This window comes from Cebus imitator, unplaced genomic scaffold, assembly GCF_001604975.1.
Source record: "Cebus imitator isolate Cc_AM_T3 unplaced genomic scaffold, Cebus_imitator-1.0 Scaffold117, whole genome shotgun sequence".
Taxonomy (NCBI): Eukaryota; Metazoa; Chordata; class Mammalia; order Primates; family Cebidae; genus Cebus; species Cebus imitator.
In genome coordinates, this window is record NW_016107432.1 from 7,175,693 (window position 1) to 7,187,485 (window position 11,793).

Here is an 11,793-nt window from a genome sequence, read left to right on the forward strand (position 1 = left end):
AATTATGGGTCAACCGAGGCTCAGGAATGCCCCATGACTGGCCTAAGCCCTCCCATCCTGAGAGAAATGGTGCCTGCCCTGGAGCCCAGGCCTCCAGACTGGCTGGAAGTCCCGTGGCCACACTAATGATTCAGCTGGACAGTCTAGCTTTGGAGCCACCCACGAGCCATGTGGTCTTTCTGTGCCTCAGTTCCCTCACCTGTAAGAGGAGGCTACTAAGAGGGGGCTACTGAAGACTGGCCTATTAAAGGGTCTGGCTCCCTGGAGGCCAGATAGCCAAGAGCTGCTGTCATCCCACCTTCATGGTCCACGAGGGAAGGAGAAAACTGTTTTCCAGTTAAACTTTGGGCCCCAGTGCCACTTGTCCTCTGGTGATAAAAATACATTAACCAGGAGCAAATTACAGGATTTTCACTTAATTATCCTACAAAATCAGAAAACAGGGTTTTAAACATTTGTTATTTATGCGTAAGATAATGTTCTGGACAGAAACCTGAACCTTTTCAGTGCGAACTTCAACATGTCCATGGCTGGTGCTGAAGCTCTGACACCCACTGACCTGGGTTTGAAGCCTGTTTACACCATTAGCGACCCGTGGGGCCCGGTCCAGTCACCGAAGCCTTCAGGTTCCCATTGGGAGGGGGACTGTTGCTGTCGTTACTCAGGACAGGTGATACAGGACCCCGGGCCGAGAGCACCCCATCAATGCAACTGCTCTCAGGACAGGAGTCGCCCGTGACTGCGCGTCCCGGTTCGCCCGGAGCAGCGGCCCTGGCCTCCGCGCCGCGGGCCTGGACTTGCAGAGGCCAGCTCCGGAGCCTGCGGCGCGGCTCCTCCGGGAGAGGGTGGCCTGGCACGGGCCAGTCACCGGCACCAGGGGACGCGCGGGGAGGCGGCGGGGCCAGGAGCGCAGGCCCGAGCCACCACGTGCCAGCGCCCCGGAACCGCTAGGGTGTTTTCAGCCGCGCTGCTCTGGACGTCCCGACCCCATCCCGGGGACGCCCCCACTGGACAGCGGGGCTCGCGCGACAGAGGAAGTGGGGAACGCAAGTCCAGCCACCAAAACGGAGTCTGGCCGCTGTCCCGCCGCATGTCGCCCGCCCGGTCAGCTGCCCAGCTGCGCCCGGATCGCGTGGGTGGAACCGCGAGAGGGGCCGGGCCGCTCCGCGCGCTGCTGTGCTCCGTTCTCCGGGATTTCCGAGCAGCCCGGGGCTGGACGGGGAGGGGGGGAGACAGGGGGCGGGGCAGAAGGGTGGGCGGGGCCGAGACTCCGAGTAGCCCCGCCCCCGCCTGCCAATCGCCCCGCGGAGGCCTGCGCCCTCCCCGCAGTTACATAAGTGCCCTCAGCGGGCAAGAGGGGTCTCTCCGCGAAGGCTCATCTTCTACATTAATTATATGCCTTTTAATATTTTCGAATCACACAAGAATACGTGATACATCACCACTATGGTGAAATTAGAAAATTCAGAGCAGCTGCTCTACGGGAGTCCTTTTCAGAGTCAACCACCTGCTAACCCCTTGGTGTACCTCCTTTACATAAAAACATCCAAAGTATAATTTAAACGATAGTTTTAAACATCAGTAATGGTCACGGGCTCCACCCCTCCTTCCAATGGCAACGATTCCATGTTTGCACATCCCCTTCCTGCCTGCGGCAGGTAAGCTGGTGACAACGGCAGGGTTCACCATCTCTGTGGGTGGTAATTTTTGCGGTTGCCTAGAGACGGCACAGTCCCTGGAGCCTGGCGGTCTGGGCTCATCAGCCATCTCTGCTGGGTGACGGTGGGCTGGTGACTTCGAATTTCCAGGGCTTTATCTCTTGGTCTGTTCATTGGAGATAATAATAGTGGCTACTAGCTAAGAAGGTTGTGGGATTAACGATTAATAGTCCTAAAGTACATAAGAAGTACTCAACAAAAGAGTAAGCTATTACTACTGAGGTCTCCTTCATGTATCAAGAACAATGTGTGCTAATTATGTAACAACATAATTTGGTCTTTGCATACTCTCCCAAAGCTCACCACTCCATTCCCTTCTTTTCTTTTTTAATCAACCAATATCTTCAGCAAATAAGTCACTATAACTGTGTTCTTTAGTTCCTTGCTCTACAGAATGGAGATAGTATGAACAGCACCTGCCTCCCAGGGATGTTTGAGGATTAAATGACATGCTGAGGGGTGAATGTATATAACTGGCAAAGCAGTGTGCCTGACATGCATTACCTGGCCAATAAGAACACAAACAAGCTGGGTGCTGTGGCTCACACCTGGAATCCCAGCACTTTGGAAAGCCAAAGTGGAAGAATCACTTGAAGTCAGGGATTTGAGAACAGCATGGCCAGCACAGCAAGACCCCTCTCCTAAAAAAAAAAAAAAAAAAAAAAAAACGCAGCACGGTAGTGCATGCCTGTAGTACCACCTTGGAAGGCTTAGGCAGGAGGATTTCTTGAGTCCAGGAGTTCTGATGTTACAGTGAATTATGACAGCACCATTGCACTTCAACCTGGGCAACAGAGCCAGACTTTGTCTCACACACACACACACACACACACACACACACACACCTGTTCCTATCACTGCATGTTGTCCAGTGCTCATGGAGAAGCCAACCTGGGCTGGGATTCTAGAGCAGGCAAGGAATCCAGAGGTCTAGGGCACTAGCCCATCCTTCCTCGGTGGCAGAAACTGAGTCTGGAAGAGGGTAAGTGGCTTGCCCAAGCGAAATTCCCTCTACCTTCCCATGAAGCTTCTCAATTTAGTCCAATCAAGGGTAGCAAATACATGCTGACACTGCCTCCTTACCAATATGAGTACAAAATAGTCTCTGAAAATAAATCCTTCAGAATAGCTAAAAAATTACAAAATGTGAGAACATTCAAGTGAGACTCAAGTGTTCTTACATCAGAGGATACAAAAAGCCACTGGAATCTAATCAGTAATTGGTGTTGATATAGGAATGGACAAATAGATGAGCCAAACAGAAGACAGAACTAGAATTAAATCTAAAGCATGTGCTAGACTAGTTTATGACAAGTGTCATAGTTCAATTCAGTAAAAAGGAACACTTTTACACTGTTGGTGGGAGTGTAAATTAGTCCAACCATTGTGGAAGACAGTGTGGCGATTCCTCAAGGACCTAGAAATAGAAATTCCATTTGATCCAGCAATCCCATTACTGGGTATATATCCAAAGGATTATAAATCATTCTACTATTAGGCCACATGCACATGAATGTTCATTGTAGCACTGTTTACAATAGCAAAGACCAGAACCAACCCATATGCCCATCGATGATAGACTGGACAGGGAAAATGTGGCACATATACACTATGGAATACTATGCAGCCATCAAAAACGATGAGTTTGTGTCCTTTGTAGGGACATGGTTGAACCTGGAAACCATCATTCTCAGCAAACTGACATAAGAACAGAAAATCAAACACCACATGTTCTCACTCATAGGTGGGTGTTGAACAATGAGAACATATGGACACAGGGAGGGGAGCATCACACACTGGGGTCTGTCGGGGGGAAATAGGGGAGGGACAGCAGAGGGTGGGGAGTTGGGGAGAGATAGCATGGGGGGAAATGCCAGATATAGGTGATGGGGAGGTAATTTAAAAAAAATTCAGTAAAAAGGAATAAATTAATAATAAATATTGCTGGGAACTGGCTAGCCATTGGAAAGGGGAAAATGGACTCCGATCTTATGCCAAATACAAAAGTAAATTTTAGACAGATTAAATACCTAAATATAATAAAGTAAACAATAAAAATTTTGCAAGAAGGCTTTGGCATACCAATGGTATGCTCATCTGAATATGTTCAACTGAAACACCTTCACAGATTAAAATATGAAGATGGGAAACTACAACAAACTCAAACTGCCCTGCTAAACTCACAGCAAAATCCAGGGAAATGCTCAAAGATCCTGCCTCTTCACAAAAAAGATGAATGATCAGCCCAAACAAGAGTGGCTATGACAATGGAAATCCGGGCTCCAATGGATACAGGAACCTGCGACAGGAACTTCAAGCTGGAGGGATTCATGCTGATACAGAGGACTGATGAACAAAGAAAGCCATCTCTGCTGCCTCTGGGTGGAAACACGTACAAAGTGCTAAAGAGTCTTTCCTGAACTTTTGTAGCCACAGGACTGCTCTGATGTGTGTCTGAGGTTCAAATTTATACTGCCCCTAAGGCAAGAAACAACACCCTGGCAGCGAAATAAAAATATTATAGATACAGATTTGTAGCGCCCCCTGGAGCCTAGAAGAAGCAAACACCAGTGCTGTCTGGAGAAAAGTATCCTCAATCGAGTTCCATCACCATATACCCTGTCTGAGCTCATAATAAAAATTACCCAACACACGGAGAAATGACTCCATGTAAGCGAGAGTCAGCTGAATAATAAACAACATATTTAGGTCCTCAAGCATTTCTAATAGCAGACATCTAATTCAGGGAGCAAAAATAATCATGTATAAACATAAAATGTGTTAAGAAATTAAAAACGGAATTTAAAAGCTCAAAGAACAAAAGTCAGACAAATGAAATTTAAAAGTTCAAAGAACAAAAGTCAGGAAGAATTGAGAAAGAACCAACTAAAACATCTTGTAGTAAGAAATATAGTGAATGTGTTAGGCATGGTGGCACATAGTATTGTCCCACTACTCAAGAGGCTGAGGCAGGAAGATCTGTTGAGTGCAGGGATTTGAGACCAGCCTAGGCAATATAGTGAGACTCTGTCTTTAAAGCAAACAAAGAAATTTAATGATTGAAATTGAAACCTCAATTGTTGTGTTATGTAGCAGATCAGATTGTCTGAAGACAGAATGAACCAGAGGACAGATCTGAAGATATTACTGAGAATACAATGCAAGGTGACAAGGAAAGAAAAATAGGAGAGGTTTGAAGACATGCATAATAGAATTTGTAAGTCTAACACTTGTCTAATTGGAGTTCCAGAAGATTAAAATAGAGAAAGCCTAGGAGAGGCAATATTTGAAGAGATAGTGCCTAAGAATTTCTCAAAACTGTTCAAAGATAACAAAATTCCAATCCAGGAAAAATAATGCTTATCAAGCAGCATAACTAAAAAGAATCTATATGTAATCATTTCAAATTAAATAAGACATCAAGAAAAATAACGAAGTGACAAAAACAGAAAAGATAATGCCACAAAAAATAAAAGCAACCATACTTCATCCATTCCAAGATATATATTTTCTCACAATTTAACATGTCTGAATTGTGACTAACCTTATCAGTGATGGAGTCTTACAATTATAATTGACAGTTTTTTGTTTCTTACTGTTAATAAAATAATGATGAATTGGATTTTCAGTGATATGAACATTTATGAATGAAATATGGTAAACTGGCCACATACTTGTCAACAGCAACAATAGAAACCCAAAGACAGAGATATATTCAAGATGCTGACAGAAAATAAAGAGTTGAGATTTCTGTTCCTATCCATGAGGAAAACTGGACAAACCATATGAAAAAATTTGTTTTCAGATCTTGGGCAACAAACAGAGCAGAACAGTAATCTCTGAAAAAAGAAAAGCAAATAAGGTGAACTCTATGATGACTCGGCACTTTCTCGACTGTAATCCAAGAAGAGGAACCAAGGCACAGCATGGTGATTGTTCTGAGCTGAGGAGAGGTAGAAGGCAGGGGAAGCCAAGGAAGCTCGGATTTGAGAGGTAGAGTATCAGACAAGAGTGAGCCAAGCACATAAACACCTCTAAAACTCCACCTTTGGGTCCTTTTGAGTCTCTGAATGAATGCTAGGCCAAGCATATATCACGTAAAACTTTCTGCATTTAGGCAAAGAAAAGCTGCAAGGGAGCTGGAAATTGAATAACTACTAGATCTCTCACAAGGCTGGGAGACGTTTAAGTTCTAATCAGAGTGGAAAGACCTTGCTGAATTTCCTTGGCATTCAGCAGAGAGCCCAGAATGGTCATGACTTGGGCATAGGGCTGACTAAGTGCTCATGTAAAAGCAACCCTAACACCCACTTCAAAGGCATCAAACTGATCTGCAAGTAAATTAAGTGTTGGACACAAGAATGCCAAACATTCTTTAAAGCAAGAAAACAAAACTAAACACTCAACTGCATAATGTTCACAACGTTCAGCATCCATTAAAGATTATTAGATGAAACATGAAAATGTGAACTTTTTCAAATTATTCTTTAATAATGGCAGGTTGAAATTGGAGTTTAGTAACAATGAGATGTCTACAAAATCCCTCAAATATTAGGAAATTAAGCAACATAGTTTTAAAGAATACATGGGTCAAGGAAGAAATCAAAAGAATGATTGAAAAGAGGAGAAATAGAATAAATATTTAAGAATGAATAATAATACATATTGTGCATATAAAATTTGTGGCCTAATTTTTATGTTAAAAATGTAGAAGTTAGAACTAAAATACTGGACAAAAAACAAAACAAAACAAAAACAGACGCTGATTACTCCTCACCCCACCCCTTGGCAACCACCATTCTACATTGTACCTATGAATTTGACTACTCTACGAACTTCATTTCAATGGAATCATAAAATATTTGTCCTTTGTAACTGGCTTATCTCACTTAGCAGAATGTAATTCATGTCACAGCATGTGTTTTACACATGCTTCTGTGAGAAAAGAAATTGAGGTTATTGTTTGAGATGAGAATTGAGATTTTGATTTCTTTACGCTTTGATTTATTTTACCATAAAATAATATGGTAAAATGTCTATCTTAGTCACTGAAAATAGGGAAATAAACTCTATAACTTTAAGACAGTAGAAAAAAATGGACTAAGAAAAAAAGCTCAAGCAACCCAAAAGAAGGGGGGAAAGAGGGAGAAAAAGAAGTAAAGAAAAAACAAGACAAGTAAAAATATAAAATTAAATGGGTAGAAAGAACTTCAAAAATATCTGTGATTATAGTCTGTTTAGGTGACTAAGCTGGCTGGTTAACAGGTTGCATAAAAATACAAAACCCAACTGTATGCTGTTTTCAAGAGATGTACCCAAAGCACAAGGAAGACACAGGAAGGTGGAAAGTCAAGTGTAGAAAAAGACACGTGAAATAAAGAAAAGTTCCAGTAGCTCTGAATATTGGACAAAATCGTTAGATTAAGATTCGATTAAGTAATAATTAGGATAAAGAGTTTACTACCGAATAATAAATTCACTATAAAGAGATTCCAATTCTAGGACTTCATGCATGAGACTGTATGTGAAACAAAAATATATAAAACAAAGATTGAGATACATTTAGATACAATGTAAAATGCTGGTTGCCAAAGGGTGGGGTGGGAAGGGGTAATGGGAGTCAGTGTTTAATGGGTACAGAGTTTCTGTTTAGGATAATGTAAAAGTTAAGGAGATGGATAAGGATAAATTGACAAATTCACTCTTTTAGTGGAGCATTTTAACATATCTCTTAAAATTTTTTTATTGTGGTAAAATATACATAACATAAAATCTGCCATTTTAACCATTTTTAAGTTCAGTGGTATTACGCACATTTGCATTGTCGTGTAACCATCACCAGTATCCATTTCCTTTTACATCATCCTAAACAGAAACTCTGTACCCACTGAACACTAACTTCCATTTCCCCTCCCTCCACCCCTTGGCAACCAGCATTTTACATTGTATCTATGAATTTGACCACTCTAGAAACCTCATATCAATGTAATCATAAAATATGTGTTCTTTGTAACTGACTTATGTCACTTAGCATAATGTAATCCATGTTATAGTATGTGTCAGAATGTTTTCCTTTTTAAGGGTGAATAACATTCTGTTGCATGTACATGCCACATCATATTAACCATTGGTCTGTTGATGGACACCTGGGTTGCCTCCACCTTTTGGCTGTTGTGACTAATGCTGCTATGAACATGAGTGTGCAAATATTTGTTCAAGTCTCTCCTTTCACTTCTTTTTGGTATACCAGACGTGGAACTGCAGAAACATATGCTAATTTTATGCTTAATTTTTTTGAGAAATAGCCATATTGCTTTCCACAGTGACTTAGCCATTTTACATCCCTATCAACAGTGTATGAGGGTTCTAATTCATCCATATCTTCATCAACACTTCCTATTTTTTGTTTTTGCTTTTTAAACACTAATAGCCATTGCATTAGTCTGTTTGGGCGGCTAGAACAAAAAACACTACGGACTGGGTAATTTATAAACCATAGAAATTTATTGCTCACAGTTCTGGAGGATGGAAAGTACAAGATTAAATCGCCAGCAAAGTCTGTGTCTGGTGAGGGTTTGTTCTTTGCTTCATAGATGGTGCCTTTTGGCACTGTCTTTACATGGCACAAGGAGCAAAGAAACTCCCTTGGGACTCTCCTATAAGCACATTAATCCCATTCACGAGGGTTCCACCTCAGTACTTAATCACCTCTCACAGGGCCCCCACTTCTTAATATTATCACATTGGGGATTCCATGTCAACATATGAATTTTGGGAGGCCACAACATTCAAACCATAGCAGCCATCCTAATGAGTGTAACGTTTCAATATAGCTCTTTCATTGACAGGCCAAAGGGGGAAAAAATGGTAAGAACAGAGAAGATTTAAACAACACAATTAATGTTCTTGAGTTAATGAGCACATGCAGAATCCTGTACCTCTCATACAAAGAACACATCATTTTAGGAATGATATCATTTACAATAGTGAAATAAAATTTACTGAAAATAAATCTGTTGACATATATGCAAGACCTTTGCACAGAAAATTATACTTCCATATAGAAAGATGTTTAAGAAGAACTAAATAAATAGGAAGATTCACAAAATGGGGGAACTCAGTCTTATAAGATGTGGTGCCTCTCCAAATTGTGTGACGGGTTCAATGCAATTCCAATCAAAATCCCAACAGGGTTCTTTGCAAAAGTTGCCAAGCTAGTTTCAAATTTTATATAAAAGAGAAAAGAACTAAGAATAGCTTAATTGCTCTGAAGAAGATGAACAAGTTGGGGGAACTTCCTGTGACAGATATCAAGACTTGCTATAAAGCGAAAGTAATTATGCCAGTGTGATATTAGCAGAGAAGTAGACTAATGGAATAAAATAAGCAGAACGTGCATTCATGGAAGCTTGATATATGTCATAGACTGAGTTGGGAAAGGATGGAGCTCTAAGTAAGTAATGCCAGGACAACTTGTTAGACAACTGGTTATTCGCAGGAGAGAAAAAAATGAGTAGACTCTCTAGTTCCCATTGCATATAAAACTCAGTTCCTGAAGCATTTATTCTCAAAACAAAACAGTAAAACTTGAAAACATTTAAAAGGGAATATGGGAGAATATTTTTATTGCCTTAAGAAAGGGGAGCATTTCTTTAACAAAACACAAGAAGCATACATCACAAAGGAAAATACTGAAAACACTGACTACATTATTATCATTATTATTTCAGAGTCAAGGTTTCACTCTGTTGCCAAAGCTGGAGTGCAGTGGGGTGATCATAACTCACTGCAGCCTTGAACTCCTGGGCACAAGTAATCCTCTAGCCTCAGCCTCCCAGGTAGATGGGACTACAGGCATGCGCCACCATGCCTGGCTAGCTTTTTAATTTTTTTGTAGAAATGGGGTTTCATTATGTTTCCCAGGCTGGTCTCAAACTCCTGTCCTCAAGTGATCTGCCGCCTCAGCCTTCCAAAGTACTGGGATTACAGGTGTGAGTCACTGTGCCTGGCCTTCCTATATTAAAGTAAACATTTCTATTGGTCCAAAGGAAACTATAATAATATGAAATGACAAGCCCTTAATCAAAAGAATATATGTGCAAGGGGCGGGGCTCAGTGGCTCACACCTGTAATCCCAGCACTTTGGGAGACCAAGGTGGGTGAATCACCTGAGGTCAGGAGTTTGAGATGAGTCTGGCCAACATGGTGAAACCCTGTCTCTTCTAAAAATACAAAAATTAGCTGGGTGTGGTGGCAGGCGCCTGTAGTCCCAGCTACTCAGGAGGCTGAGGCAGGAGAATCACTTGAACCTGGGAGGTGGAGGTTGCAGTGAGCTGAGATTGCACCATTGCACTCCAGCCTGGGCAACAAGAGTGAAACTCTGTCTTAAAAAAAAAAAAAAAGAATATATGTGCAAAACATGTACCTGCTTTACTGTCACCAGGTTGGCCAAAAATTTAACATTCAGCCAATACTATACATTGGCAAAGGTGTGGAATAACTGGTTTCTTATAGATTGTTGGCCGGTGTCTTTGTCAGCTTGGAATTCTATAAGAAATACCATAGATTGGGTGGATTGAACAACAGAAATTCACTTATAGTTCTTGAGGCTGGAAGTCCAAGATCGGAGAGCTAGCATGGTCAGGTTCTGGTGAGGGCCTTCGTTTTGGCTTGTAAATGGCTGCCTTTTGGCTGTATCCTCACATGATGAACAGAGGGATCATCTCTCTCCTGTCTCTTCTTATAAGGGCATTAATCCCATTTGTAAGGACTCCATCCTCATGACCTAATTATCCTGAGAACATTCCACTTTCAGCTACCATCAGATTAAAAATTAGAGATTTCACATATGAAGTTTAGGGGGACACAAAAATTCAGTCCTTAGCAGGTGGATAATAAATTGGCATAAACATTTTAGAGCACTATTTTGTAGTATCTTGTAAAGTTGAAGATGTTCATGCCCATGACTTAGCAATTCCATCTCTATAACATATATAACATTATTCCAGAATAATGTTTCTCATCAGAGGTGACTTTGCCCTCTGGAAGGCAGTATCTGGAGACACTTTTTGTTGTCACGCTTTGAGGGAAGGATGCCATTGGCATCTCTTAAGTAGAGGCCAGGGATATTGCTATGCATTGTACAATGCACAGGACAGCCCCCCTTTATAAAGAATTGTCCTGTCCAAAAGGTCGATGGTTCTGCAGTTGAATATCTCTGCTCTAGAAATACCTTATGCCTGTGTATCAGAAGATAAGAGTGCAAGTGTCCATAGTGGCACTGTATAAAAGGAATAAAACTAATAATGTCCATTCCCAGTTCAGCCACAGATATCAAAATTGATGAAATTTTAAAGCTTGATAGTAATTTAAAAGTAACATGTGGAAGAAGAGGTATGATGCCATGTGTATGACATTGGGAAAAGATAAACACACGCTTGAAGCTAATGGTTGCCAAACGCGGAGAGGCGTGCGGGAGACGGCTAATATTCGACGTATTAGATTGAATGGTGGGTCCATCTATGCTTGTGAATTATTTTTTCTTCCTTGAATATGGTCACACCTTGAAGTCATGTCCCCGATAGCACAGATATCACAATTCAACAATTAGTGATTGGATCCTGTTCTCTGACCAGCCCCTGTTCTCCGAAGGGGTAATCTAAACTTCTCCCCTGTCTGAAGATAGAAGTGACTATGATCATTTGAAGCTTTCTTGGGTCATTCCAGGACCACTTGCACATGGTATAATTCCACTGCCGTGTGTGTGTGTGTGTGTGTGTGTGTGTGTGTATACATGCCTTTCCTTAGAGGCAGTGTATACAGATGCAAATGAAATCCCCTTATTGGGCTTTAGAGAACATATGTGTTATATATATATATATATATACACATATATGTTATTTGGCATTCTTACAACATTTCATACTAAAAACATTTTAAAAATAATAGGAAACAAAGGAATGAACAAAGTCTCCAAGAAATGTGGGACTATGTGAAAAGACCTAATCTACGTTTGATAGGCGTACCCGAATGCGACGAAGAGAATGAATCCAAGCTGGAAAATACTCTTCAGGAT

At 41.4% G+C, this 11,793-nt stretch overlaps 1 long non-coding RNA gene across 2 annotated transcripts in view; it reads right to left on the reverse strand.

The window, feature by feature from the left end:
- Nucleotides 1-1,294: 1,294 nt before the first annotated feature.
- Nucleotides 1,295-11,793, reverse strand: part of LOC119472748 — a 22,489-nt gene continuing 11,990 nt past the window's right edge. The window contains exon 3 of one of the 2 annotated variants that reach the window (XR_005201935.1): nucleotides 1,295-1,850. This is a non-coding gene — a long non-coding RNA (uncharacterized LOC119472748). Of the gene's footprint in view, nucleotides 1,854-11,793 lie in introns of both variants that reach the window. The other variant, XR_005201936.1, reaches the window with a different exon arrangement.